Source organism: Atractosteus spatula, chromosome 6 (genome assembly GCF_055471065.1).
Source record: "Atractosteus spatula isolate fAtrSpa1 chromosome 6, fAtrSpa1.hap1, whole genome shotgun sequence".
Lineage (NCBI taxonomy): Eukaryota > Metazoa > Chordata > Actinopteri > Semionotiformes > Lepisosteidae > Atractosteus > Atractosteus spatula.
In genome coordinates this window covers 18,324,758-18,351,917 of record NC_142711.1, presented here as the reverse complement: position 1 = coordinate 18,351,917, position 27,160 = coordinate 18,324,758, and the positions used below count along the sequence as shown (strand labels likewise).

The 27,160-nt window shown below is 45.2% G+C and overlaps 16 non-coding genes across 16 annotated transcripts; 14 read left to right on the top strand and 2 right to left on the bottom strand.

The window, feature by feature from the left end:
- Positions 1–1,152: 1,152 nt before the first annotated feature.
- trnae-cuc (transfer RNA glutamic acid (anticodon CUC)) lies at positions 1,153–1,224 on the top strand. Its single transcript has one exon. It is a non-coding gene; the product is annotated as a tRNA-Glu (tRNA).
- Positions 1,225–2,186: 962 nt separating this feature from the next.
- On the top strand, positions 2,187–2,258 carry trnaq-uug (transfer RNA glutamine (anticodon UUG)). Its single transcript has one exon. It is a non-coding gene; the product is annotated as a tRNA-Gln (tRNA).
- A 2,950-nt stretch (positions 2,259–5,208) lies between these two features.
- On the bottom strand, positions 5,209–5,280 carry trnaq-uug (transfer RNA glutamine (anticodon UUG)). Its single transcript has one exon. It is a non-coding gene; the product is annotated as a tRNA-Gln (tRNA).
- A 277-nt stretch (positions 5,281–5,557) lies between these two features.
- trnae-cuc (transfer RNA glutamic acid (anticodon CUC)) lies at positions 5,558–5,629 on the top strand. Its single transcript has one exon. It is a non-coding gene; the product is annotated as a tRNA-Glu (tRNA).
- A 752-nt stretch (positions 5,630–6,381) lies between these two features.
- trnay-gua (transfer RNA tyrosine (anticodon GUA)) lies at positions 6,382–6,469 on the top strand. The gene is given in 2 exon segments: positions 6,382–6,418; positions 6,434–6,469. It is a non-coding gene; the product is annotated as a tRNA-Tyr (tRNA).
- A 982-nt stretch (positions 6,470–7,451) lies between these two features.
- trnaq-cug (transfer RNA glutamine (anticodon CUG)) lies at positions 7,452–7,523 on the top strand. Its single transcript has one exon. It is a non-coding gene; the product is annotated as a tRNA-Gln (tRNA).
- Positions 7,524–8,091: 568 nt separating this feature from the next.
- Positions 8,092–8,164, top strand: trnar-acg (transfer RNA arginine (anticodon ACG)). Its single transcript has one exon. It is a non-coding gene; the product is annotated as a tRNA-Arg (tRNA).
- Positions 8,165–15,459: 7,295 nt separating this feature from the next.
- trnae-cuc (transfer RNA glutamic acid (anticodon CUC)) lies at positions 15,460–15,531 on the top strand. The gene has a single exon. It is a non-coding gene; the product is annotated as a tRNA-Glu (tRNA).
- Positions 15,532–16,493: 962 nt separating this feature from the next.
- Positions 16,494–16,565, top strand: trnaq-uug (transfer RNA glutamine (anticodon UUG)). Its single transcript has one exon. It is a non-coding gene; the product is annotated as a tRNA-Gln (tRNA).
- Positions 16,566–19,513: 2,948 nt separating this feature from the next.
- Positions 19,514–19,585, bottom strand: trnaq-uug (transfer RNA glutamine (anticodon UUG)). The gene has a single exon. It is a non-coding gene; the product is annotated as a tRNA-Gln (tRNA).
- A 277-nt stretch (positions 19,586–19,862) lies between these two features.
- Positions 19,863–19,934, top strand: trnae-cuc (transfer RNA glutamic acid (anticodon CUC)). Its single transcript has one exon. It is a non-coding gene; the product is annotated as a tRNA-Glu (tRNA).
- Positions 19,935–20,686: 752 nt separating this feature from the next.
- Positions 20,687–20,774, top strand: trnay-gua (transfer RNA tyrosine (anticodon GUA)). The gene is given in 2 exon segments: positions 20,687–20,723; positions 20,739–20,774. It is a non-coding gene; the product is annotated as a tRNA-Tyr (tRNA).
- Positions 20,775–21,756: 982 nt separating this feature from the next.
- On the top strand, positions 21,757–21,828 carry trnaq-cug (transfer RNA glutamine (anticodon CUG)). Its single transcript has one exon. It is a non-coding gene; the product is annotated as a tRNA-Gln (tRNA).
- A 568-nt stretch (positions 21,829–22,396) lies between these two features.
- trnar-acg (transfer RNA arginine (anticodon ACG)) lies at positions 22,397–22,469 on the top strand. Its single transcript has one exon. It is a non-coding gene; the product is annotated as a tRNA-Arg (tRNA).
- Positions 22,470–23,833: 1,364 nt separating this feature from the next.
- trnae-cuc (transfer RNA glutamic acid (anticodon CUC)) lies at positions 23,834–23,905 on the top strand. The gene has a single exon. It is a non-coding gene; the product is annotated as a tRNA-Glu (tRNA).
- Positions 23,906–24,867: 962 nt separating this feature from the next.
- On the top strand, positions 24,868–24,939 carry trnaq-uug (transfer RNA glutamine (anticodon UUG)). The gene has a single exon. It is a non-coding gene; the product is annotated as a tRNA-Gln (tRNA).
- Positions 24,940–27,160: the final 2,221 nt, after the last annotated feature.

The window sequence follows — 27,160 nt, the reverse complement described above, 5'->3', positions numbered from 1 at the left end:
GGCACTCAGGGCTTTCTACGCAATAAGAAGGAGGCTCTTCAACATCAACCCACCAACAAGAATCTGGCTCCAAATATTTGAAAGTGTAATCCAACCCATTGCCCTCTACGGCAGTGAAGTGTGGGGTCCCCTCACAGACCAGGATTACACCCAATGGGACAAACACCCCACAGAAACTCTGCACATGGAGATCTGTAGAAACATCCTCCGTGCGCAGAGAAGAACTCCTAACAACGGGTGCAGGGCCGAATTAGGCCAGTACCCACTATTGATAAACATACAGAAAAGAATATTCAAGTATTGGCTACACCTAAAAAACAGTGACCAAAATTCCTACCACCACAAAGCCCTGCTGAGCCAAGAGCTGAGCCCAAAACAGAGCCCCCTGAGCCACACCGACACTAACCAGCCTCAGGACAGCACTGCTAGAGCACCACAACCCAGACTCAACCACATCACAGCACAGATCAAACAGCAATATCTCACACACTGGGACACACACACACAAACACAACATAAACTGGAATGTTACAGAACCTTAAACAGACAATACACACTAGCTGAATATTTGACCAAAATAAAAAATAACAAACAGAAACAGACCCTGACGAAGTACAGGCTCAGTGACCACAACCTGGCCATAGAAACTGGGCGACACAGGCAGACCTGGCTGTCCAGAGAGGACAGGCTGTGCTCCCACTGCCAGCGGGGAGAAATAGAGACAGAGGTGCACTTCCTACTGCACTGTGACAGATACTCTGGGATTAGAGAAACATTCTTCCCGAAATTCAGAAATATAATCCCAGAGTTCCCACACCTGCCAGAATCACAACGGGTCCCAATCCTACTGGGAGAGGGAGGAGGGAACTCAGTTGAACTGGCAGCCCAGTATGTGATCTCCTGTCACAGCCTGAGGAACAGTGAGTCTGTCTCCCAATAATGCTCCAGCCGCCTACAGAATATGTCAATATTGTATAATATGTCTTTGTTGTAAATGTCTGTAATATGTCTGTAGATTTTATTTTACTTCTATTTTTGTTTTGTTTCATGTAAATATCATTACTTTCATTTGCTTTGGCAACACTGATTGTACCCATCGGTCATGCTAATAAAGCACCTTGAATTGAATTGAATTGAATTGAGTCGACCGTCTCCCTGGTGGTCTAGTGGTTAGGATTCGGCGCTCTCACCGCCGCGGCCCGGGTTCGATTCCCGGTCAGGGAAGGGCTCCTTTTCCCTCCTGACGGAGATACCTCCTTGAACCACGTCTGTTAACTATCACCACAAAATAACCTTCGAGCCCCAGATACTGCGCTCTGGGTCATTTGTGAGTGGAAAGAGCGCTCAAGTAGTCAACTTGGTTACACGTGTTTGCTACATCTTGTGTTTTAAAATAACGTCTCTTTAAACCAAAGTGTTTATGTGTCGAGCTGAAATTATGCTTGATTACGATATCAAAGAAAAACCGCTTTCTTCCAAAATATCACATAGTTTTCACATCTTCCAGACTGCTTCTCTCTTCTAGTACTAAAGCAGACCAGAGAGTCGGAATGTAACTTCTTTCATCAAGCAAAGCACCTGAAGACCCTAAAATAGTAAAAACACACCTGTAAAAAAGAAAACAAAGCAGAAAATAGGATGAGAATTCCGAACTCAAGTTCAAGAGCTCATCATTGTTAACCTAAAGTTATATTTACGGTCTCATCTACACTTGTAAGATTAACAAAAAGCTCGCCTCATTAAGAAAAAGTATTGGAATTACGGGGCGGTATTGGAATGAACTCACGAAATGTTTGTCTCCAGCCACTCGCTGTAAAGTGTTGCAATTTCTCTTAAGAGTGTTCCCATACTGCTACAAAAATGTCGAGTACCCGTGAGGTCAAATGACAGAGAAACGCTTGAAACAAGACTGCAGAAACGAGTTAAAAACCTGACGTCGAAGTGAGATTGAAATGACCAGGAACACCGCACGAATTTGGGCTGAATGTGTGAGAAAAGGGGTGCTTTTTAAGTGGGAGTGCGGACGTGTCTATAAGACTGAAAGCGGACGGAACCGTTTGTAGAGCTCAGATGCACAGCGGCTACAGCAGAGCTTCGACGTCACACAGACACCGGAGTCTCACGCAGACAAATTACACACGCAGAAGATCTCATTATGGATCTTTAAAGCTCTTTCACAAGCTAGCGGTTCCATGGTGTAATGGTTAGCACTCTGGACTTTGAATCCAGTGATCCGAGTTCAAATCTCGGTGGAACCTGAGCCGGGTATCCTTCTTACTCTGACTACGGATCAGAAGATTGTGGGTTCGACTCCTTCCTGGCTTGTCGTTCTTTTAAACACATCGGGCTGCTCACTAGCACATTGCCTTCTGTTCAAAGTTGGTGGTCTTAGCCAATCAAGGCCCGTTTCGCTACCATGAATTGTCCAATCACAGTGTCCGCTCTCATTTTAGGTAGTTTTCGCCCAATCACAGCGCTCCCTGCTGCTAAGATATGGGTCTGGAGTTCAGCCAAACAAGTGCTGGTTTGTCACTCACATGGTTTTTCAATTCAGACGCGCCAGGAGTACCGATTGCTCTATCTTTGTTCTTTGTCCGCTTTAAAATATTCTTATTTGCAAGCGGTCTGTCACACAAACAGAAATCGGTGCGCGGTACTTTAACACACCTGGTATTGGATTCAGTGGGAGCTACTTCTGCTTCGTATTAAAAAATGGATAATATGTAAATAAAGGTTTGTCGATTTCAGTGTTCTGTGTTTTTACGAGTTCCATACTTAGTTGACTTTATGGTTTTGATTTTGAGTCTTTATAATATTAAGTCTGTCTTTCTCATTTTTCTTCGTCTTGTAAAGTTACATGGATTTTGAAACTGCTAAAAATGTGCGCGGGGACACTCATCTGTTTATACCAGCAGTAACTTCGAAACCGTTACTGTCAAAATACAGCTACGGTACCTTTTTCGGGAGTTGAAAACAGAGAAGTTCTCGATGATATGGCAAAATGTAAAAGTCCAGCATCTGTTATAGTCACCCTTTAAGCCGTCAATGTTACACATTCCACACGCGTCTCTGTCCCGTCTCGCATTCCCACGCGAACCGTGTTTAACAAACGCTCACGCCGCGAGTAATACCCTCCCCCCCCCCTCAATCACCGTTCACTCCCGTCACTATTTCAGTTCCCCTCTTTCCTCACTTCCCGCTCACTCTTGCGGGTTCTCCTCGAGTTCGCGTTATTTCACTGCTAGTTTCCACTCGGTGTTTGATCTTCTAGCCTGCCCCTCGATTTCGACTTTGTCTTGAGTTTCGGGTTGTTGCTCTCTGGTTGTCTTTCTCGTTTTCCGACCTTCTTGCTTGCTTCCTGGTATACGTTTTGCTTCGCGATTTGGATTGGTGTTCCCTCTCGCTCCTGAGTCCTGCACAGGATCCATACCTCCTACCTGCCCGCTCTTACAATCAATCTCTAAAGGCCTGGAGCAGCGAAACTATATACAGTTCTACGGGTGGCATGTTCACATAACGTATTTAGTAACCATTCAAGAGAGAAATCACGCTGTCAGGTGCCTGTCCTCCTCTTTCCCTGCTTTTGTTCTCCTGCTACGTTACCTTTGCTTATGCCCTGTTTTTCTCACACCTGAAGAAGGCTCCACGGACGAAACGCTGTGTTTTCTTTCTTCTCTTTTCAGCATGGAATAAACCTATTACTTGTTCCTTTGCAGCCTACGCATGCTGACGCAGCTACCCACCCGAACTACTACATCCACACGGAGGCCAGTATCTTGCAGACTAGTTAATATATTATTTGGAGATCGTCTCAGCTATGAGCTCTATTCCGACAAAAAACTTGCAGAACAAAGTTTGAGACCAGCTGATCTTGATCTTTGAGCTGTGCTGAAGGCTCAGCATTGTTGTTGTTCTAATTAGCAAAAATTACAGGGGGCTCTAAAATCAGAACACTTCAATTGATCAAATCAGTCGGTTAATTTGTGGGCCATAATTATTACTTTTTATGTCTCGTGTCAGGATATAACTGAATGTGCCAGGCAGTGTAATGTTATTTTTAAAGTAAGGATGGCGTTTCTGTTAAAATACATCAGATAGTCTTTTTGCATGTGTTTGAATGTCAAGGACTGCTTCCTCAGCTTTGTAATTCAAAAACAAATGAAAATAGAAGTAAAGCCTCCTTGTCGATATAAGGGTTATTACAAGTGTTCAATTGGCTTTGTGCTTTGGTTTAGATTTTGTTTCCTTGTAAGCATGAAATTTCAATGCTCGCTGCTTGGGGATACAAGACAGACTGGAGAATGCGGGCATCGATCTCGCTACCTCTCGCATGCTAAGCGATACCTGAAGAAGTACAGGCTCAGTGACCACAGCCTGGCCATAGAAACTGGGCGACACAGGCAGACCTGGCTGCCCAGAGAGGACAGGCTGTGCTCCCACTGCCAGCGGGGAGAAACAGAGACAGAGATGCACTTTCTGCTGCACTGTGACAAATATTCTAGGATTAGACAAACATTCCTGCCCAAATTTAGAAATCTGATCCCAGAATCCCCACACCTGCCAGAATCACAACAAGTCTCAATCTTACTGGGAGAGGGAGGAGGGAATCAGGTGAACTGGCAGCCCAGTATGTGATCTCCTGTCACAGCCTGAGGAACAGTGAGTCTGTCTCACAAAAAATGCTGCATATGTTTATATGTAAATGTCTTATGTCTAAATTAAGATGTAAATGTCTTTGGACTTTTTCATGTTAACTGTATTTGTTTTACTTTGACAATGCTGATTTATTCATTGGTCTTGCCAACAAAGCACCTTGAAATGAATTGAATTGACTGAGCAGCACATGATTGGCTACAATCTCAGCCAGAATCTTGACAGCAGGGTGCGCTGTGATTGAGCAAAAACTCTCAAGAATGAACATCTTCCTTACTCTGCTTCTCTCTTTCAGTAGGACAGCAGACCGTGTTGGGTGAGCAGATCACAGATTTAAAAAAAAAGCTTCTTTCAACAAGCAAAGTACCTGAACTTGACTCTGGAATCATAAAAGCACACCTGTAATGAAGCAATGAAACCTCAAATCAGGAGAGTTTCCTACATAAATTCAAGAAGTGATCGATTTTAACTTAACGCTACATTGAAGGTTTCATTGCTACACTTAATATTAACAAAACGCTCACCCGACAAAGAAGTAAGAAAGATACACTGCTGAGGTTCCACCGAGATTTGAACTCGGATCGCTGGATTCAAAGTCCAGAGTGCTAACCATTACACCACGGAACCAATGAGATTAGATGTCTAAAATCTGAAAACGTAAATAAAACACGGAAAAATAATCCCACAAACCTTCGAGTATCAAGACGTCTCGCTGTGCAAAAAAGTCTTTGTATCAAATAGATCTCATTTTCACTTTCTTACACACAGCAGCTCTCAGTGTCGCTGCTGTCGCTACACAGACTGTAAAAGGGTGTCGATCGCTCTCTGTGTCCTATGAAGACCACCGGCGCGAATCCAGGTTATCGCTGTCTTCTCTTCGCACACAGGGAGAGAGCCAACCGTCTCCCTGGTGGTCTAGTGGTTAGGATTCGGCGCTCTCACCGCCGCGGCCCGGGTTCGATTCCCGGTCAGGGAAGAGTCCCCTTTTCCCTCCTGACGCAGATACCTACTGTACTTGAACCATGTCTCTTAACTATCACCACAAAATAACCTTCGAGCTGCAGATACTCCGCTCCTGCGCTCTGAGTCATTTGTGAGTGGAAAGAGCACTCAAGTAGTCAACTTGATTACACGTGTTTTCTACATTTTGTGTTTTAAAATACGAAATCAAAGAAAAACCGCTTTCTTCCAAAATATCACACCGTTTTCACATCTTCCAGACTGCTTCTCTCTTCTAGTTCTAAAGCAGACCAGAGAGTCAGATTGTAACTTCTTTCATCAAGCAAAGCACCTGAAGAACCTAAAATAGTAAAAACACACGTGTAATAAAGCAAACAAAGCAGAAAATAGGATGAGAATTTCGAAATCAAGTTCAAGAGCTCATCATTGTTAACCTAAAGTTATATTTACGGTCTCATCTACACTTGTAAGATTAACAAGCTTAAGCTCGCCTCATTAAGAAAAAGTATTGGAATTACAGGGCGGTATTGGAATGAACTCACGAAATGTTTGTCTCCAGCCAGTCGCTGTAAAGTGTTGCAATTTCTCTTTAGAGTCTTCCCATACTGCTACAAAAATTTCGAGTACCCGTGAAGTCAAATGACAGAGAAACGCTTGAAACAAGACTGCAGAAACGAGTTAAAAACCTGACGTCGAAGTGAGATTGAAATGATCAGGAACACCGCACGAATTTAGGCTGAACATGTGAGAAAAAAAGCATTGGCCGTCCCTTCGATAGCTCAGTTGGTAGAGCGGAGGACTGTAGTGGGAATCGCTGGGAATCCTTAGGTCGCTGGTTCGAATCCGGCTCGAAGGAAGGCATTGTTTTGTTGTTCTCCTTAACAATCTCGTGAAAATTGAAAATAGCGCATCTCAGAGGTTGGTTGAAAGCTTAATAAAGGCTGAAGCAATAGCTCCCTGTGTTGGTTGTCTTCAAGTGTGATCGTCCCGTTTTTACAGATAAAGTATCCAGTGTGTCGACTCCCCCTGATAGAGTGGCTGATAATCACAGACTCAACGGAGACGGTGGATTTTCTCACTGTGTGTGAAGAGAAGACAGCGGTAACTGGGATTCGCGCCGGTGATCTTAATAAGACAGAGAGCGATCGACACGCTTTTACAGTTTGTGTACCGACAGCAGCGACACTGAGAGCTGCTGTGTGTAAGAAAGAGGAAATACGATCTGTTTGGTACAAAATGGGTACCGAGACGCTTTGAGATTTTTTTTCAGATTTTAGGAGATCGTTCTCTTAGCACTCAGGGAGATGGCTGACAGCGAGTCCGGCGTGTCTGAGAGACCGATCCCCACGGAAAGTGAAACTTTATTGATACAATTGACGCAGGAGCACAAGGGAAGACCCCACATGAGAGAATCCACCCACAAGTAAACTTGGTTCTCTTCAGGAGCTCACATGCTGCTGATGATATTTGCGTGTAAAACAGATTTTCTTCTTGTATTTAGATACAAAGACTCGAGTTCAACGGTCCTTGTGTGCGTCTCGGGTGAGTCCGTTTCTAACAAAACTCTTTAGTGTTTTAGTTTTTAATGGGATGGAAGCACCGTATCGGACTAACAGAAATAATCCAGTTAAACAACAGTGAAGTGCTCTTCCACATGACTGCTTGAGCGCTCTTTCCTCTCACAAATGACCCAGAGCGCAGGAGCAAAGTATCTGGAGCCCGATGGTTAGTGATCGGTGATTGTTAAGCGGGATTGGGACGTGTCTGTGAGACTGAAAGCGGACGGAACAGTTTGCAGGGCTCAGATGGACAGCTGCTACATCAGAATGTAGCACAGCGGTTCCATGGTGTAATGGTTAGCACTCTGGACTCTGAATCCAGCGATCCGAGTTCAAATCTCGGTGGAACCTGTGAGGTGTGTTTTTCTTACATCTTCATCGGTGTAAAAAAGAAACCTTTAATGTATCGTTAAGTTAAAATCGATCACTTCCTGAACTTATGTACAAAACTCTCCTGATTTCGGCTCTCATTGCTTCATTACAGGTGTGCTTTTAGGATTCCAGAGCCGTTCAGGTAATTTTCATTGATGAAGGAAGCTTTTTTTTCCGAATCTGTGATCTGCTCGCCCAACAGGGTCTGCTGTCCTTCTGATTTATGTTTAAAAGGTCACAACTGAATAATAATAAAGGTCACAACTGAAAAATATTTCCAACTGCTCAACTGAGTGAAACAACAACAGGACCTAAGATTACACTAATTAAAGAGATAACTAAAGTCTGGAATACGTGACAGCTGTATGGTGTTTTGGAAGAAAACGGTTTTTCTTTGATGTCGAACTCAAGCGGAGTTTCAACGTTACACATAGATTTCGACAAAATGTAGAAAACGCGTGTATCCAAGTTAGAAAAGTTGGAGCGGGGCGATGCCGTACTAGTAGCGGCGCTGAGCTCACTGTGGTGCGGTGCAGCTGTGTCAGCGGGGCCAGTGGCGCAATGGATAACGCGTCTGACTACGGATCAGAAGATTGTAGGTTCGACTCCTGCCTGGCTCGTCTTTCTTTTAAACACATCGGGCTGCTCACTAGCACATCTGTTCATTGTTGATAGCCATAACCAATCAAGACCCGTATCGCTAACAAGAATTGTCCAATCACAGTGTCCGCTCTCATGTTAGGTAGTTTTCGCCCAATCACAGCGCTCCCTGCTGCCAAGATATGGGTCTGGAGTTCAGCCAAGCAAGTGCTGGTTTGTCACTCACATGGTTTTTCAATTTAGACCCGCCAGGAGTACCGATTGTTCTATTTTCGTTCTTTGTCCGCTTTAAAATATTCGTCTTATTTGCAAGCTATCTGTCACACAAACAGAAATCGGTGCGCGGTATTTTAACACACCTGGTGTTTGTATTCAGTGGGAGCTACTTCTGCTTCGTATTCAAAAATGGATAACATGTAAATAAAGGCTTGTCGATTTCAGTGTTTTGTGTTTTTACTAGTTCCATACTTAGTTGACTTTATGCTTTTGATTTTGAGTCTTTATAATATTAAGTATGGCTTTCTCATTTATCTTCGTCTTGTAAAGTTCCAAAATCCATGTAACTGTGCTAAAAATGTGCGCGGGGACACTCATCTGTTTATACCCGCAGTAACTTCGAAACCGTTACTGTCAAAATACAGCTACGGTGCCTTTTTCGGGAGTAGAAAGCAGAGAAGTTCTCGATGATATGGCAAAATGTAAAAGAGGAAAACCCGCAGCCTCATGGACCAGCAGCAACCCCTCATTGTATAAGGCTGTTGTTTTGTTATTGGGGCATGCTTATACATTATTTTTAAGCTAATACGATTTTTATAACCGGATTTTGGAGCAAATTTCACACATTGATGATTCAACCTTGTTTTGAGGTTTGGTTGCTGCTGTCTGGTTGTCTTTCTCGTTTTCCGACCTTCTTGCTTGCTTCCTGGTATACGTTTTGCTTTGCGATGTGGATTGGTGTTCCCTCTCGCTCCTGAGTCCTGCACAGGATCCATACTTCCTACCTGCCCGCTCTTACAATCAATCTCTAAATCGCTAAAAACTCACACCGAAGAGCTCGGTCTCTTAGACACGTCCGGACTCGCTCCCAACCATCACCCTGCGGGTCTGAGAGAATGATCTCCTAAAATGTGAAAACGAAAATAAGTCACGGAAAAATAATCCCACAAACACCTTCGAGTATCAAGACGTTTCGCTATGCAACAAGGTCTTTGTTCCAAGCAGATCGTATTTTCTCTTTCTTACACACAGCAGCTCTCAGTGTCGCTGCTGTCGCTACACAGACTGTAAAAGCGTGTCGATCGCTCTCTGTGTCCTATTAAGACCACCGGCGCGAATCCAGGTTACCGCTGTCTTCTCTTCACACACAGTGAAACAAGAAGGAAAGGGAAAATAGAAGCAGCATCAGGAGAAGCCAAGAACTCAGCCACCAACACGAAAAACACCTGGTAAGCCCTGTTCTTTCTTCTCCTTTCTTGAAGAGGCCTCTAAAAAATTGAACTGCTTTGCTAGATAAAAGTTTAAAAAGTCTTTAGAAAAAGTTACCTTAAAGTTTAAATTAAACAAAATACCACTTGGGCCCACTACACTCAAAAGGCCAAAGTTGAAGAACCTGTTCCCAAGCAACAGGGGGCTGATTGTATTCAAAACGCCCGAGCCAGGCCGTCTGTTTGCTCTTCTCACCTGGGCCCATTGTATTTAAAAGAGGAAGATGAGTACAGAGCAGAATACAGCCCCACTGGAGCAGCCCTGCCCCCTCAGCACAGTACTCCAGTACCCTGAGGACGTGAAAACCGTTAAGACCAGGAAACAGTACAAAGACTCCTGGATGAAAGAAAACCCAGAGACCCTCATTGCTGACTACTGCCAGGCAGGAGAAAAACACATAAAAACCAACCTGCTCTTTTTTACTGAGCATCCGAATGCCTGGCACACAGCTGTGTGTAAGAATTATACAAACACCACCAGAAGGGGCATCAGCAAAGGCAGGCAAATCTCCATAGGGGGCGACAGCGAGGTAGAAGACACTGTCCTGACTGTCAACACCTACCACAATGGTACAGTGATGATACAGGGCAGTGAGGCCGCTCTGGAGCTTTTCGAGGAAAAGTTCACAGACCTTAAAACACAGGCCGACCTGGAGAAACCTCCCCCAGAAACAGGAGAAAAACCCAGCAGCCTGATGCCCACAGCACCGGAGAGTTCAGCTCCACCTGTTTTAGAGCCCACAAACACAACCTCAGCCACAGAACAGCCCAGCAAGAGTGTAGCCCTCGGCAACACAGAAACACACCACCCGGACACACACAGCCCACACCAACCCCCCTGTGACCACAGCACAGTGCGCCTCCTGAGAGAGAAACTCTCTGCTCTGGAGCTGGACTTCACTGAGTTCAAGGAGCTGATGCTGGGGAGACTCACAGAGGGGCAGACAGCACAACAGCTAAGAGACGAGGTTAACAAACACAAGAATGAATGTAAAACCTCCAACAAACAGCTCAGGGCACAGATGGAGGAGCTGCTGCAGGACAACAGTAAGCTGCAGTCGGAAGTAGCAGAGCTGAGAGAGGAGCTGCAGCTCGCGGAGAGGACAAGCAAGACTCTCAAAGACCAGCTGAGGAAACTCACTACTTCCCACTGCAGCCCGGACTGCAACAGAACAGCCCTGAGACCCAGAACACACAACACACAACACCCACCCCCAACCCGCAAAGACACACCCACCTCCACACAACCTGACACCCCTACAACCCCCACCACCAACTCCCACTTACCCAGTACCCCCACCGTAGCAAACACCACACCCACTGCACCCCCCGGCACCCCAAATCCCCTCACAACTCCACTGCCCAAAAGCACATCCACCTTGCCGAACACTCAGGGTGACCCACACACACACCCGGCCCCACCCAACTCCTCCACCTCACACACTGCACCCCCCCAAGCAGCCGCCCGCCCGGCAGCACAGCGCCCCTCCAGCAGACTGGACACCAGAGGCAGACGCATGGAAGTAGCCCTTCTCATCGACTCCAACGGGAGGTACATCGATGAGCACAGGCTCTTCCCAGGATTACAAACAGCAAAGCTCTGGTGTCCGACGACAGAGAAGGCCCTGCAGCTGCTGTCCAGGTCGGTACTGGGAGCCCCTCAGCACATCATCATCCACACCGGCACCAACGACCTGAGGACCCAGAGGGAGCAGGTGGCCCAGTCCATCAGGAGAGTGGCAGAGAGGGCCATACAGGAGTTCCCTCGCGCCCGAATTGTCATCTCCACCCTGCTGCCGAGACAGGACGAGCAGCACCACACCATCCAGAGAATCAATGCCGAGATCTCACGGTGCTGCGCCCTGCTCCCAATCGTCTACCTGGCCCATCACTCCACCCTTGGACCACAGCACCTACACGACCATAAACACCTCAAAAAACAGACCATTGGACTCTTCACAAAAACTCTGAAAGACACCACACTGGGCAGACACCCGAACAGCACCCCAGAGAGAAACAGGAGGACTACCAGAGGAACGCCCCAGCACCCACACCCCCAACCCAGACCAGCTCAACCCACAAAGAACAGAACCAGCACCACCCTACAGCCCTCCAACCCAGACCAACGACCTAACAGGACCAGAACCAGCGCCCCACCCCATGCCCCTCACCCAGACCAGCAGCTGAACCGGACCAGAACCACAACCCCTCCCCACCCAGCACAACTACAGAGCCGGACCGAGCCCCTCCTGCACAGCTACGCCGCAGCCCTGGCCAGACCAGCAGTCCCGAGCGGTTTGGAGCTGGGAGAAATCCGGCAGCTCCTGAACCTCATCTGCACCCGGCTTATGAGCTGAACTTCCACCACCCACAGCGACAGACAAAAACCCAGCACAATACTTGTTTCTGTCGATGATGTAAATGTCCAACACAAATTTGATACAGTTCCAGAAAACAATAACAACTTGCAAAGATAATTCAAGCGATAACAATGAGATCTCTAAAGATAAGTATGTGGAACATTCAGGGTCTGGGCTCGTCAGCATTTGGGCTGAAGAGCACTGATCCTGAATTTATCAAGGATGTAAAGGAGACAGACATCATGATCCTACAGGAGACATGGTGTCGGGGAGACTTGGCTACCCACTGTCCCCCAGGCTACAAGGAGATCATGGTGCCCTCTGTCAAAAAACCCCAAATCACCCGGGGCAGAGACTCTGGGGGGATCATTGTGTGGTACAGAGCGGAGCTCAGTCACTCCATACAATTAGTAAAGAAAGAAGAGTCACGAGTTTGGCTTAAAATCAAAAGAAATACCATCTGTACAGAAAACGAGGTTTTCCTGTGTGCTGTCTACATCCCGCCCTCAGAATCCCCCTACTACAGTGAGGGAATTCTCCCCAGTCTCCACACGGAGATCGGTCACTTCCAGGGCCAGGGAAACGTGCTGCTCTATGGTGACCTCAACGCACGAACAGGCACACTGGCAGACTTCACCAGCACACAGGGAAACACTCACATATTCGGACAATCCCCTCTGTACCACACACCGGTCACCTCACACAGGTGCAGCCATGACACTACGGTCAACAGCACCGGGCGCGAGCTGCTGCAGCTCTGTCAAGGGCTGGGCCTGTACATCGTCAACGGCAGGACTAGAGGGGACTCTCTAGGCAGGTTCACCTACAGCTCAGCTCTGGGCAGCAGTGTGGTGGACTATGCCATCACCGACCTGGACCCCTCCTGTATCAGTGCCTTCACTGTCAGGCCACAAACTCCCCTCTCCGACCACAGCCAGATCACACTCTACATGAAGAGAGCACACCAGTACAGAGACACACTGACACAGCCCAGCCAGCTGTATGACCTCAACCAGGCGTACAGATGGGACACAGACAGCCTGGACAGATACCAAACTGCACTGGGCAATGACGAAATTCAGACACTGATGGACACATTCCTAAACACTCCGTATCAAACCAACAAATTAGGCATCAACTTGGCCACACAAAAACTAAATCACCTATTCCACAAACTAGCATCAAAATCTAAGCTAAAAACAACTAAATCAAAAAACTACCAAAAAACAAAAGCAAAAGAAAAGTGGTTTGATACGGAGTGCAAAAACATCAGAAATGCACTACGAAAAGTCTCAAATGAAAAACACAGACAACCACACAACACAGATCTGCGACTCAGGTACTGTGACATGGTAAAACTTTAAAAACACACGCTGAAAAAGAAAAGAAACACATACATAGACAAACAACTTGCAGAAATTGAGGAGTCACTAAATCAGAACTGTTTCTGGGAGAAGTGGAACAACTTAAACAAATCAAAACCAGAAGAATTGGCCATCCAAAATGGAACAATCTGGCAAACATACTTTGAAAATCTCTATGAAAAGCTCCCAAATACAAATCAATCAGACCAAAACACCATTTATGAAAAACTCAAAATTTTGGAATTGGCTATCAAAGACAACCAAAACCCCTTAGACTCCCCAATCACTGAGCAGGAGCTACTGGACAAACTCCAGGCCCTCAGACCACGCAAAGCCTGTGGCCATGATGGTGTCATAAATGAGATGCTGAGACACAGCAGCCCAAAGTTGCAACAAGCCCTGCATTTGACTCGATTTGGCATGAGAGATTGTTTTATAAACTACTCCAAAGTGGCATAGGGGGCAAAGTGTACGACATCATTAAATCAATGTATTCAGAGAGCAAATGTGCAGTGAAAATTGGAAACAAAAGGACTAAATTCTTCACCCAAGGCCGCGGGGTGAGACAGGGCTGCAGCCTGAGCCCAACACTGTTCAATATCTATATCAATGAATTAGCAGGAATGTTGGAGCAGTCTGCAGCTCCTGGTCTCACACTACACGACACAGAAATCAAGTTCCTGCTCTACGCAGATGACCTGGTCCTGCTGTCGCCCACAGAACAGGGGCTGCAGCAGAACCTGGCACTGCTGGAGCAGTACTGTCAGACCTGGGCACTGACAGTCAATCTGGACAAGACCAGAGTTATGGTTTTCCAGAAGAAAGCCAGACCTCAGGGAAACAGGTACAAATTCACACTCAACAACAACACATTGGAGCACACATCCAGCTACACATATCTCGGTCTCACCATCAGCTCTTCCGGGAGTTTTGACCTGGCAGTGAAGGCACTGAGGGAGAAGGCACTCAGGGCTTTCTACGCAATAAGAAGGAGGCTCTTCAACATCAACCCACCAACAAGAATCTGGCTCCAAATATTTGAAAGTGTAATCCAACCCATTGCCCTCTACGGCAGTGAAGTGTGGGGTCCCCTCACAGACCAGGATTACACCCAATGGGACAAACACCCCACAGAAACTCTGCACATGGAGATCTGTAGAAACATCCTCCGTGCGCAGAGAAGAACTCCTAACAACGGGTGCAGGGCCGAATTAGGCCAGTACCCACTATTGATAAACATACAGAAAAGAATATTCAAGTATTGGCTACACCTAAAAAACAGTGACCAAAATTCCTACCACCACAAAGCCCTGCTGAGCCAAGAGCTGAGCCCAAAACAGAGCCCCCTGAGCCACACCGACACTAACCAGCCTCAGGACAGCACTGCTAGAGCACCACAACCCAGACTCAACCACATCACAGCACAGATCAAACAGCAATATCTCACACACTGGGACACACACACACAAACACAACATAAACTGGAATGTTACAGAACCTTAAACAGACAATACACACTAGCTGAATATTTGACCAAAATAAAAAATAACAAACAGAAACAGACGAAGTACAGGCTCAGTGACCACAACCTGGCCATAGAAACTGGGCGACACAGGCAGACCTGGCTGTCCAGAGAGGACAGGCTGTGCTCCCACTGCCAGCGGGGAGAAATAGAGACAGAGGTGCACTTCCTACTGCACTGTGACAGATACTCTGGGATTAGAGAAACATTCTTCCCGAAATTCAGAAATATAATCCCAGAGTTCCCACACCTGCCAGAATCACAACGGGTCCCAATCCTACTGGGAGAGGGAGGAGGGAACTCAGTTGAACTGGCAGCCCAGTATGTGATCTCCTGTCACAGCCTGAGGAACAGTGAGTCTGTCTCCCAGTAATGCTCCAGCCGCCTACAGAATATGTCAATATTGTATAATATGTCTTTGTTGTAAATGTCTGTAATATGTCTGTAGATTTTATTTTACTTCTATTTTTGTTTTGTTTCATGTAAATATCATTACTTTCATTTGCTTTGGCAACACTGATTGTACCCATCGGTCATGCTAATAAAGCACCTTGAATTGAATTGAATTGAATTGAGTCGACCGTCTCCCTGGTGGTCTAGTGGTTAGGATTCGGCGCTCTCACCGCCGCGGCCCGGGTTCGATTCCCGGTCAGGGAAGGGCTCCTTTTCCCTCCTGACGGAGATACCTCCTTGAACCACGTCTGTTAACTATCACCACAAAATAACCTTCGAGCCCCAGATACTGCGCTCTGGGTCATTTGTGAGTGGAAAGAGCGCTCAAGTAGTCAACTTGGTTACACGTGTTTGCTACATCTTGTGTTTTAAAATAACGTCTCTTTAAACCAAAGTGTTTATGTGTCGAGCTGAAATTATGCTTGATTACGATATCAAAGAAAAACCGCTTTCTTCCAAAATATCACATAGTTTTCACATCTTCCAGACTGCTTCTCTCTTCTAGTACTAAAGCAGACCAGAGAGTCGGAATGTAACTTCTTTCATCAAGCAAAGCACCTGAAGACCCTAAAATAGTAAAAACACACCTGTAAAAAAGAAAACAAAGCAGAAAATAGGATGAGAATTCCGAACTCAAGTTCAAGAGCTCATCATTGTTAACCTAAAGTTATATTTACGGTCTCATCTACACTTGTAAGATTAACAAAAAGCTCGCCTCATTAAGAAAAAGTATTGGAATTACGGGGCGGTATTGGAATGAACTCACGAAATGTTTGTCTCCAGCCACTCGCTGTAAAGTGTTGCAATTTCTCTTAAGAGTGTTCCCATACTGCTACAAAAATGTCGAGTACCCGTGAGGTCAAATGACAGAGAAACGCTTGAAACAAGACTGCAGAAACGAGTTAAAAACCTGACGTCGAAGTGAGATTGAAATGACCAGGAACACCGCACGAATTTGGGCTGAATGTGTGAGAAAAGGGGTGCTTTTTAAGTGGGAGTGCGGACGTGTCTATAAGACTGAAAGCGGACGGAACCGTTTGTAGAGCTCAGATGCACAGCGGCTACAGCAGAGCTTCGACGTCACACAGACACCGGAGTCTCACGCAGACAAATTACACACGCAGAAGATCTCATTATGGATCTTTAAAGCTCTTTCACAAGCTAGCGGTTCCATGGTGTAATGGTTAGCACTCTGGACTTTGAATCCAGTGATCCGAGTTCAAATCTCGGTGGAACCTGAGCCGGGTATCCTTCTTACTCTGACTACGGATCAGAAGATTGTGGGTTCGACTCCTTCCTGGCTTGTCATTCTTTTAAACACATCGGGCTGCTCACTAGCACATTGCCTTCTGTTCAAAGTTGGTGGTCTTAGCCAATCAAGGCCCGTTTCGCTACCATGAATTGTCCAATCACAGTGTCCGCTCTCATTTTAGGTAGTTTTCGCCCAATCACAGCGCTCCCTGCTGCTAAGATATGGGTCTGGAGTTCAGCCAAACAAGTGCTGGTTTGTCACTCACATGGTTTTTCAATTCAGACGCGCCAGGAGTACCGATTGCTCTATCTTTGTTCTTTGTCCGCTTTAAAATATTCTTATTTGCAAGCGGTCTGTCACACAAACAGAAATCGGTGCGCGGTACTTTAACACACCTGGTATTGGATTCAGTGGGAGCTACTTCTGCTTCGTATTAAAAAATGGATAATATGTAAATAAAGGTTTGTCGATTTCAGTGTTCTGTGTTTTTACGAGTTCCATACTTAGTTGACTTTATGGTTTTGATTTTGAGTCTTTATAATATTAAGTCTGTCTTTCTCATTTTTCTTCGTCTTGTAAAGTTACATGGATTTTGAAACTGCTAAAAATGTGCGCGGGGACACTCATCTGTTTATACCAGCAGTAACTTCGAAACCGTTACTGTCAAAATACAGCTACGGTACCTTTTTCGGGAGTTGAAAACAGAGAAGTTCTCGATGATATGGCAAAATGTAAAAGTCCAGCATCTGTTATAGTCACCCTTTAAGCCGTCAATGTTACACATTCCACACGCGTCTCTGTCCCGTCTCGCATTCCCACGCGAACCGTGTTTAACAAACGCTCACGCCGCGAGTAATACCCTCCCCCCCTCAATCACCGTTCACTCCCGTCACTATTTCAGTTCCCCTCTTTCCTCACTTCCCGCTCACTCTTGCGGGTTCTCCTCGAGTTCGCGTTATTTCACTGCTAGTTTCCACTCGGTGTTTGATCTTCTAGCCTGCCCCTCGATTTCGACTTTGTCTTGAGTTTCGGGTTGTTGCTCTCTGGTTGTCTTTCTCGTTTTCCGACCTTCTTGCTTGCTTCCTGGTATACGTTTTGCTTCGCGATTTGGATTGGTGTTCCCTCTCGCTCCTGAGTCCTGCACAGGATCCATACCTCCTACCTGCCCGCTCTTACAATCAATCTCTAAAGGCCTGGAGCAGCGAAACTATATACAGTTCTACGGGTGGCATGTTCACATAACGTATTTAGTAACCATTCAAGAGAGAAATCACGCTGTCAGGTGCCTGTCCTCCTCTTTCCCTGCTTTTGTTCTCCTGCTACGTTACCTTTGCTTATGCCCTGTTTTTCTCACACCTGAAGAAGGCTCCACGGACGAAACGCTGTGTTTTCTTTCTTCTCTTTTCAGCATGGAATAAACCTATTACTTGTTCCTTTGCAGCCTACGCATGCTGACGCAGCTACCCACCCGAACTACTACATCCACACGGAGGCCAGTATCTTGCAGACTAGTTAATATATTATTTGGAGATCGTCTCAGCTATGAGCTCTATTCCGACAAAAAACTTGCAGAACAAAGTTTGAGACCAGCTGATCTTGATCTTTGAGCTGTGCTGAAGGCTCAGCATTGTTGTTGTTCTAATTAGCAAAAATTACAGGGGGCTCTAAAATCAGAACACTTCAATTGATCAAATCAGTCGGTTAATTTGTGGGCCATAATTATTACTTTTTATGTCTCGTGTCAGGATATAACTGAATGTGCCAGGCAGTGTAATGTTATTTTTAAAGTAAGGATGGCGTTTCTGTTAAAATACATCAGATAGTCTTTTTGCATGTGTTTGAATGTCAAGGACTGCTTCCTCAGCTTTGTAATTCAAAAACAAATGAAAATAGAAGTAAAGCCTCCTTGTCGATATAAGGGTTATTACAAGTGTTCAATTGGCTTTGTGCTTTGGTTTAGATTTTGTTTCCTTGTAAGCATGAAATTTCAATGCTCGCTGCTTGGGGATACAAGACAGACTGGAGAATGCGGGCATCGATCTCGCTACCTCTCGCATGCTAAGCGATACCTGAAGAAGTACAGGCTCAGTGACCACAGCCTGGCCATAGAAACTGGGCGACACAGGCAGACCTGGCTGCCCAGAGAGGACAGGCTGTGCTCCCACTGCCAGCGGGGAGAAACAGAGACAGAGATGCACTTTCTGCTGCACTGTGACAAATATTCTAGGATTAGACAAACATTCCTGCCCAAATTTAGAAATCTGATCCCAGAATCCCCACACCTGCCAGAATCACAACAAGTCTCAATCTTACTGGGAGAGGGAGGAGGGAACTCAGGTGAACTGGCAGCCCAGTATGTGATCTCCTGTCACAGCCTGAGGAACAGTGAGTCTGTCTCACAAAAAATGCTGCATATGTTTATATGTAAATGTCTTATGTCTAAATTAAGATGTAAATGTCTTTGGACTTTTTCATGTTAACTGTATTTGTTTTACTTTGACAATGCTGATTTATTCATTGGTCTTGCCAACAAAGCACCTTGAAATGAATTGAATTGACTGAGCAGCACATGATTGGCTACAATCTCAGCCAGAATCTTGACAGCAGGGTGCGCTGTGATTGAGCAAAAACTCTCAAGAATGAACATCTTCCTTACTCTGCTTCTCTCTTTCAGTAGGACAGCAGACCGTGTTGGGTGAGCAGATCACAGATTTAAAAAAAAAGCTTCTTTCATCAAGCAAAGTACCTGAACTTGACTCTGGAATCATAAAAGCACACCTGTAATGAAGCAATGAAACCTCAAATCAGGAGAGTTTCCTACATAAATTCAAGAAGTGATCGATTTTAACTTAACGCTACATTGAAGGTTTCATTGCTACACTTAATATTAACAAAACGCTCACCCGACAAAGAAGTAAGAAAGATACACTGCTGAGGTTCCACCGAGATTTGAACTCGGATCGCTGGATTCAAAGTCCAGAGTGCTAACCATTACACCACGGAACCAATGAGATTAGATGTCTAAAATCTGAAAACGTAAATAAAACACGGAAAAATAATCCCACAAACCTTCGAGTATCAAGACGTCTCGCTGTGCAAAAAAGTCTTTGTATCAAATAGATCTCATTTTCACTTTCTTACACACAGCAGCTCTCAGTGTCGCTGCTGTCGCTACACAGACTGTAAAAGGGTGTCGATCGCTCTCTGTGTCCTATGAAGACCACCGGCGCGAATCCAGGTTATCGCTGTCTTCTCTTCGCACACAGGGAGAGAGCCAACCGTCTCCCTGGTGGTCTAGTGGTTAGGATTCGGCGCTCTCACCGCCGCGGCCCGGGTTCGATTCCCGGTCAGGGAAGAGTCCCCTTTTCCCTCCTGACGCAGATACCTACTGTACTTGAACCACGTCTCTTAACTATCACCACAAAATAACCTTCGAGCTGCAGATACTCCGCTCCTGCGCTCTGAGTCATTTGTGAGTGGAAAGAGCACTCAAGTAGTCAACTTGATTACACGTGTTTTCTACATTTTGTGTTTTAAAATACGAAATCAAAGAAAAACCGCTTTCTTCCAAAATATCACACCGTTTTCACATCTTCCAGACTGCTTCTCTCTTCTAGTTCTAAAGCAGACCAGAGAGTCAGATTGTAACTTCTTTCATCAAGCAAAGCACCTGAAGACCCTAAAATAGTAAAAACACACGTGTAATAAAGCAAACAAAGCAGAAAATAGGATGAGAATTTCGAAATCAAGTTCAAGAGCTCATCATTGTTAACCTAAAGTTATATTTACGGTCTCATCTACACTTGTAAGATTAACAAGCTTAAGCTCGCCTCATTAAGAAAAAGTATTGGAATTACAGGGCGGTATTGGAATGAACTCACGAAATGTTTGTCTCCAGCCAGTCGCTGTAAAGTGTTGCAATTTCTCTTTAGAGTCTTCCCATACTGCTACAAAAATTTCGAGTACCCGTGAAGTCAAATGACAGAGAAACGCTTGAAACAAGACTGCAGAAACGAGTTAAAAACCTGACGTCGAAGTGAGATTGAAATGATCAGGAACACCGCACGAATTTAGGCTGAACGTGTGAGAAAAAAAGCATTGGCCGTCCCTTCGATAGCTCAGTTGGTAGAGCGGAGGACTGTAGTGGGAATCGCTGGGAATCCTTAGGTCGCTGGTTCGAATCCGGCTCGAAGGAAGGCATTGTTTTGTTGTTCTCCTTAACAATCTCGTGAAAATTGAAAATAGCGCATCTCAGAGGTTGGTTGAAAGCTTAATAAAGGCTGAAGCAATAGCTCCCTGTGTTGGTTGTCTTCAAGTGTGATCGTCCCGTTTTTACAGATAAAGTATCCAGTGTGTCGACTCCCCCTGATAGAGTGGCTGATAATCACAGACTCAACGGAGACGGTGGATTTTCTCACTGTGTGTGAAGAGAAGACAGCGGTAACTGGGATTCGCGCCGGTGATCTTAATAAGACAGAGAGCGATCGACACGCTTTTACAGTTTGTGTACCGACAGCAGCGACACTGAGAGCTGCTGTGTGTAAGAAAGAGGAAATACGATCTGTTTGGTACAAAATGGGTACCGAGACGCTTTGAGATTTTTTTTCAGATTTTAGGAGATCGTTCTCTTAGCACTCAGGGAGATGGCTGACAGCGAGTCCGGCGTGTCTGAGAGACCGATCCCCACGGAAAGTGAAACTTTATTGATACAATTGACGCAGGAGCACAAGGGAAGACCCCACATGAGAGAATCCACCCACAAGTAAACTTGGTTCTCTTCAGGAGCTCACATGCTGCTGATGATATTTGCGTGTAAAACAGATTTTCTTCTTGTATTTAGATACAAAGACTCGAGTTCAACGGTCCTTGTGTGCGTCTCGGGTGAGTCCGTTTCTAACAAAACTCTTTAGTGTTTTAGTTTTTAATGGGATGGAAGCACCGTATCGGACTAACAGAAATAATCCAGTTAAACAACAGTGAAGTGCTCTTCCACATGACTGCTTGAGCGCTCTTTCCTCTCACAAATGACCCAGAGCGCAGGAGCAAAGTATCTGGAGCCCGATGGTTAGTGATCGGTGATTGTTAAGCGGGATTGGGACGTGTCTGTGAGACTGAAAGCGGACGGAACAGTTTGCAGGGCTCAGATGGACAGCTGCTACATCAGAATGTAGCACAGCGGTTCCATGGTGTAATGGTTAGCACTCTGGACTCTGAATCCAGCGATCCGAGTTCAAATCTCGGTGGAACCTGTGAGGTGTGTTTTTCTTACATCTTCATCGGTGTAAAAAAGAAACCTTTAATGTATCGTTAAGTTAAAATCGATCACTTCCTGAACTTATGTACAAAACTCTCCTGATTTCGGCTCTCATTGCTTCATTACAGGTGTGCTTTTAGGATTCCAGAGCCGTTCAGGTAATTTTCATTGATGAAGGAAGCTTTTTTTTCCGAATCTGTGATCTGCTCGCCCAACAGGGTCTGCTGTCCTTCTGATTTATGTTTAAAAGGTCACAACTGAATAATAATAAAGGTCACAACTGAAAAATATTTCCAACTGCTCAACTGAGTGAAACAACAACAGGACCTAAGATTACACTAATTAAAGAGATAACTAAAGTCTGGAATACGTGACAGCTGTATGGTGTTTTGGAAGAAAACGGTTTTTCTTTGATGTCGAACTCAAGCGGAGTTTCAACGTTACACATAGATTTCGACAAAATGTAGAAAACGCGTGTATCGATGTTAGAAAAGTTGGAGCGGGGCGATGCCGTACTAGTAGCGGCGCTGAGCTCACTGTGGTGCGGTGCAGCTGTGTCAGCGGGGCCAGTGGCGCAATGGATAACGCGTCTGACTACGGATCAGAAGATTGTAGGTTCGACTCCTGCCTGGCTCGTCTTTCTTTTAAACACATCGGGCTGCTCACTAGCACATCTGTTCATTGTTGATAGCCATAACCAATCAAGACCCGTATCGCTAACAAGAATTGTCCAATCACAGTGTCCGCTCTCATGTTAGGTAGTTTTCGCCCAATCACAGCGCTCCCTGCTGCCAAGATATGGGTCTGGAGTTCAGCCAAGCAAGTGCTGGTTTGTCACTCACATGGTTTTTCAATTTAGACCCGCCAGGAGTACCGATTGTTCTATTTTCGTTCTTTGTCCGCTTTAAAATATTCGTCTTATTTGCAAGCTATCTGTCACACAAACAGAAATCGGTGCGCGGTATTTTAACACACCTGGTGTTTGTATTCAGTGGGAGCTACTTCTGCTTCGTATTCAAAAATGGATAACATGTAAATAAAGGCTTGTCGATTTCAGTGTTTTGTGTTTTTACTAGTTCCATACTTAGTTGACTTTTTGCTTTTGATTTTGAGTCTTTATAATATTAAGTATGGCTTTCTCATTTATCTTCGTCTTGTAAAGTTCCAAAATCCATGTAACTGTGCTAAAAATGTGCGCGGGGACACTCATCTGTTTATACCCGCAGTAACTTCGAAACCGTTACTGTCAAAATACAGCTACGGTGCCTTTTTCGGGAGTAGAAAGCAGAGAAGTTCTCGATGATATGGCAAAATGTAAAAGAGGAAAACCCGCAGCCTCATGGACCAGCAGCAACCCCTCATTGTATAAGGCTGTTGTTTTGTTATTGGGGCATGCTTATACATTATTTTTAAGCTAATACGATTTTTATAACCGGATTTTGGAGCAAATTTCACACATTGATGATTCAACCTTGTTTTGAGGTTTGGTTGCTGCTGTCTGGTTGTCTTTCTCGTTTTCCGACCTTCTTGCTTGCTTCCTGGTATACGTTTTGCTTCGCGATGTGGATTGGTGTTCCCTCTCGCTCCTGAGTCCTGCACAGGATCCATACTTCCTACCTGCCCGCTCTTACAATCAATCTCTAAATCGCTAAAAACTCACACCGAAGAGCTCGGTCTCTTAGACACGTCCGGACTCGCTCCCAACCATCACCCTGCGGGTCTGAGAGAATGATCTCCTAAAATGTGAAAACGAAAATAAGTCACGGAAAAATAATCCCACAAACACCTTCGAGTATCAAGACGTTTCGCTATGCAACAAGGTCTTTGTTCCAAGCAGATCGTATTTTCTCTTTCTTACACACAGCAGCTCTCAGTGTCGCTGCTGTCGCTACACAGACTGTAAAAGCGTGTCGATCGCTCTCTGTGTCCTATTAAGATCACCGGCGCGAATCCCAGTTACCGCTGTCTTCTCTTCACACACAGTGAGAGAGTTGACCGTCTCCCTGGTGGTCTAGTGGTTAGGATTCGGCGCTCTCACCGCCGCGGCCCGGGTTCGATTCCCGGTCAGGGAAGGGTTCCTTTTCCCTCCTGACGGAGATACCTCCTTGAACCACGTCTGTTAACTATCACCACAAAATAACCTTCGAGCCCCAGATACTGCGCTCTGGGTCATTTGTGAGTGGAAAGAGCGCTCAAGTAGTCAACTTGGTTACACGTGTTTGCTACATCTTGTGTTTTAAAATAACGTCTCTTTAAACCAAAGTGTTTATGTGTCGAGCTGAAATTATGCTTGATTACGATATCAAAGAAAAACCGCTTTCTTCCAAAATATCACATAGTTTTCACATCTTCCAGACTGCTTCTCTCTTCTAGTACTAAAGCAGACCAGAGAGTCGGAATGTAACTTCTTTCATCAAGCAAAGCACCTGAAGACCCTAAAATAGTAAAAACACACCTGTAAAAAAGAAAACAAAGCAGAAAATAGGATGAGAATTCCGAACTCAAGTTCAAGAGCTCATCATTGTTAACCTAAAGTTATATTTACGGTCTCATCTACACTTGTAAGATTAACAAAAAGCTCGCCTCATTAAGAAAAAGTATTGGAATTACGGGGCGGTATTGGAATGAACTCACGAAATGTTTGTCTCCAGCCACTCGCTGTAAAGTGTTGCAATTTCTCTTAAGAGTGTTCCCATACTGCTACAAAAATGTCGAGTACCCGTGAAGTCAAATGACAGAGAAACGCTTGAAACAAGACTGCAGAAACGAGTTAAAAACCTGACGTCGAACTGAGATTGAAATGACCAGGAACACCGCACGAATTTTGGCTGAATGTGTGAGAAAAGGGGTGCTTTTTAAGTGGGAGTGCGGACGTGTCTGTAAGACTGAAAGCGGACGGAACCGTTTTTAGAGCTCAGATGCACAGCGGCTACAGCAGAGCTTCGAAGTCACACAGACACCGGAGTCTCACGCAGACAAATTAAACACGCAGAAGATCTCATTATGGATCTTTAAAGCTCTTTCACAAGCCAGCGGTTCCATGGTGTAATGGTTAGCACTCTGGACTTTGAATCCAGTGATCCGAGTTCAAATCTCGGTGGAACCTGAGCCGGGTATCCTTCTTACTCTGACTACGGATCAGAAGATTGTGGGTTCGACTCCTTCCTGGCTTGTCATTCTTTTAAACACATCGGGCTGCTCACTAGCACATTGCCTTCTGTTCAAAGTTGGTGGTCTTAGCCAATCAAGGCCCGTTTCGCTACCATGAATTGTCCAATCACAGTGTCCGCTCTCATTTTAGGTAGTTTTCGCCCAATCACAGCGCTCCCTGCTGCTAAGATATGGGTCTGGAGTTCAGCCAAACAAGTGCTGGTTTGTCACTCACATGGTTTTTCAATTCAGACGCGCCAGGAGTACCGATTGCTCTATCTTTGTTCTTTGTCCGCTTTAAAATATTCTTATTTGCAAGCGATCTGTCACACAAACAGAAATCGGTGCGCGGTACTTTAACACACCTGGTATTGGATTCAGTGGGAGCTACTTCTGCTTCGTATTAAAAAATGGATAATATGTAAATAAAGGTTTGTCGATTTCAGTGTTCTGTGTTTTTACGAGTTCCATACTTAGTTGACTTTATGGTTTTGATTTTGAGTCTTTATAATATTAAGTCTGTCTTTCTCATTTTTCTTCGTCTTGTAAAGTTACATGGATTTTGAAACTGTGCTAAAAATGTGCGCGGGGACACTCATCTGTTTATACCAGCAGTAACTTCGAAACCGTTACTGTCAAAATACAGCTACGGTACCTTTTTCGGGAGTTGAAAACAGAGAAGTTCTCGATGATATGGCAAAATGTAAAAGTCCAGCCTCTGTTATAGTCACCCTTTAAGCCGTCAATGTTACAAATTCCACACGCGTCTCTGTCCCGTCTCGCATTCCCACGCGAACTGTGTTTAACAAACGCTCACGCCGCGAGTAATACCCTCCCCCCCCCCCTCAATCACCGTTCACTCCCGTCACTATTTCAGTTCCCCTCTTTCCTCACTTCCCGCTCACTCTTGCGGGTTCTCCTCGAGTTCGCGTTATTTCACTGCTAGTTTCCACTCGGTGTTTGATCTTCTAGCCTGCCCCTCGATTTCGACTTTGTCTTGAGTTTCGGGTTGTTGCTCTCTGGTTGTCTTTCTCGTTTTCCGACCTTCTTGCTTGCTTCCTGGTATACGTTTTGCTTCGCGATTTGGATTGGTGTTCCCTCTCGCTCCTGAGTCCTGCACAGGATCCATACCTCCTACCTGCCCGCTCTTACAATCAATCTCTAAAGGCCTGGAGCAGCGAAACTATATACAGTTCTACGGGTGGCATGTTCACATAACGTATTTAGTAACCATTCAAGAGAGAAATCACGCTGTCAGGTGCCTGTCCTCCTCTTTCCCTGCTTTTGTTCTCCTGCTACGTTACCTTTGCTTATGCCCTGTTTTTCTCACACCTGAAGAAGGCTCCACGGACGAAACGCTGTGTTTTCTTTCTTCTCTTTTCAGCATGGAATAAACCTATTACTTGTTCCTTTGCAGCCTACGCATGCTGACGCAGCTACCCACCCGAACTACTACATCCACACGGAGGCCAGTATCTTGCAGACTAGTTAATATATTATTTGGAGATCGTCTCAGCTCTGAGCTCTATTCCAACAAAAAACTTGCAGAACAAAGTTTGAGACCAGCTGATCTTGATCTTTGAGCTGTGCTGAAGGCTCAGCATTGTTGTTGTTCTAATTAGCAAAAATTACAGGGGGCTCTAAAATCAGAACACTTCAATTGATCAAATCAGTCGGTTAATTTGTGGGCCATAATTATTACTTTTTATGTCTCGTGTCAGGATATAACTGAATGTGCCAGGCAGTGTAATGTTATTTTTAAAGTAAAGTTTCTGTTAAAATACATCAGATAGTCTTTTTGCATGTGTTTGAATGGTAAGGACTGCTTCCTCAGCTTTGTAATTCAAAAACAAATGAAAATAGAAGTAAAGCCTCCTTGTCGATATAAGGGTTATTACAAGTGTTCAATTGGCTTTGTGCTTTGGTTTAGATTTTGTTTCCTTGTAAGCATGAAATTTCAATGCTCGCTGCTTGGGGATACAAGACAGACTGGAGAATGCGGGCATCGATCTCGCTACCTCTCGCATGCTAAGCGATACCTGAAGAAGTACAGGCTCAGTGACCACAGCCTGGCCATAGAAACTGGGCAACACAGGCAGACCTGGCTGCCCAGAGAGGACAGGCTGTGCTCCCACTGCCAGCGGGGAGAAACAGAGACAGAGATGCACTTTCTGCTG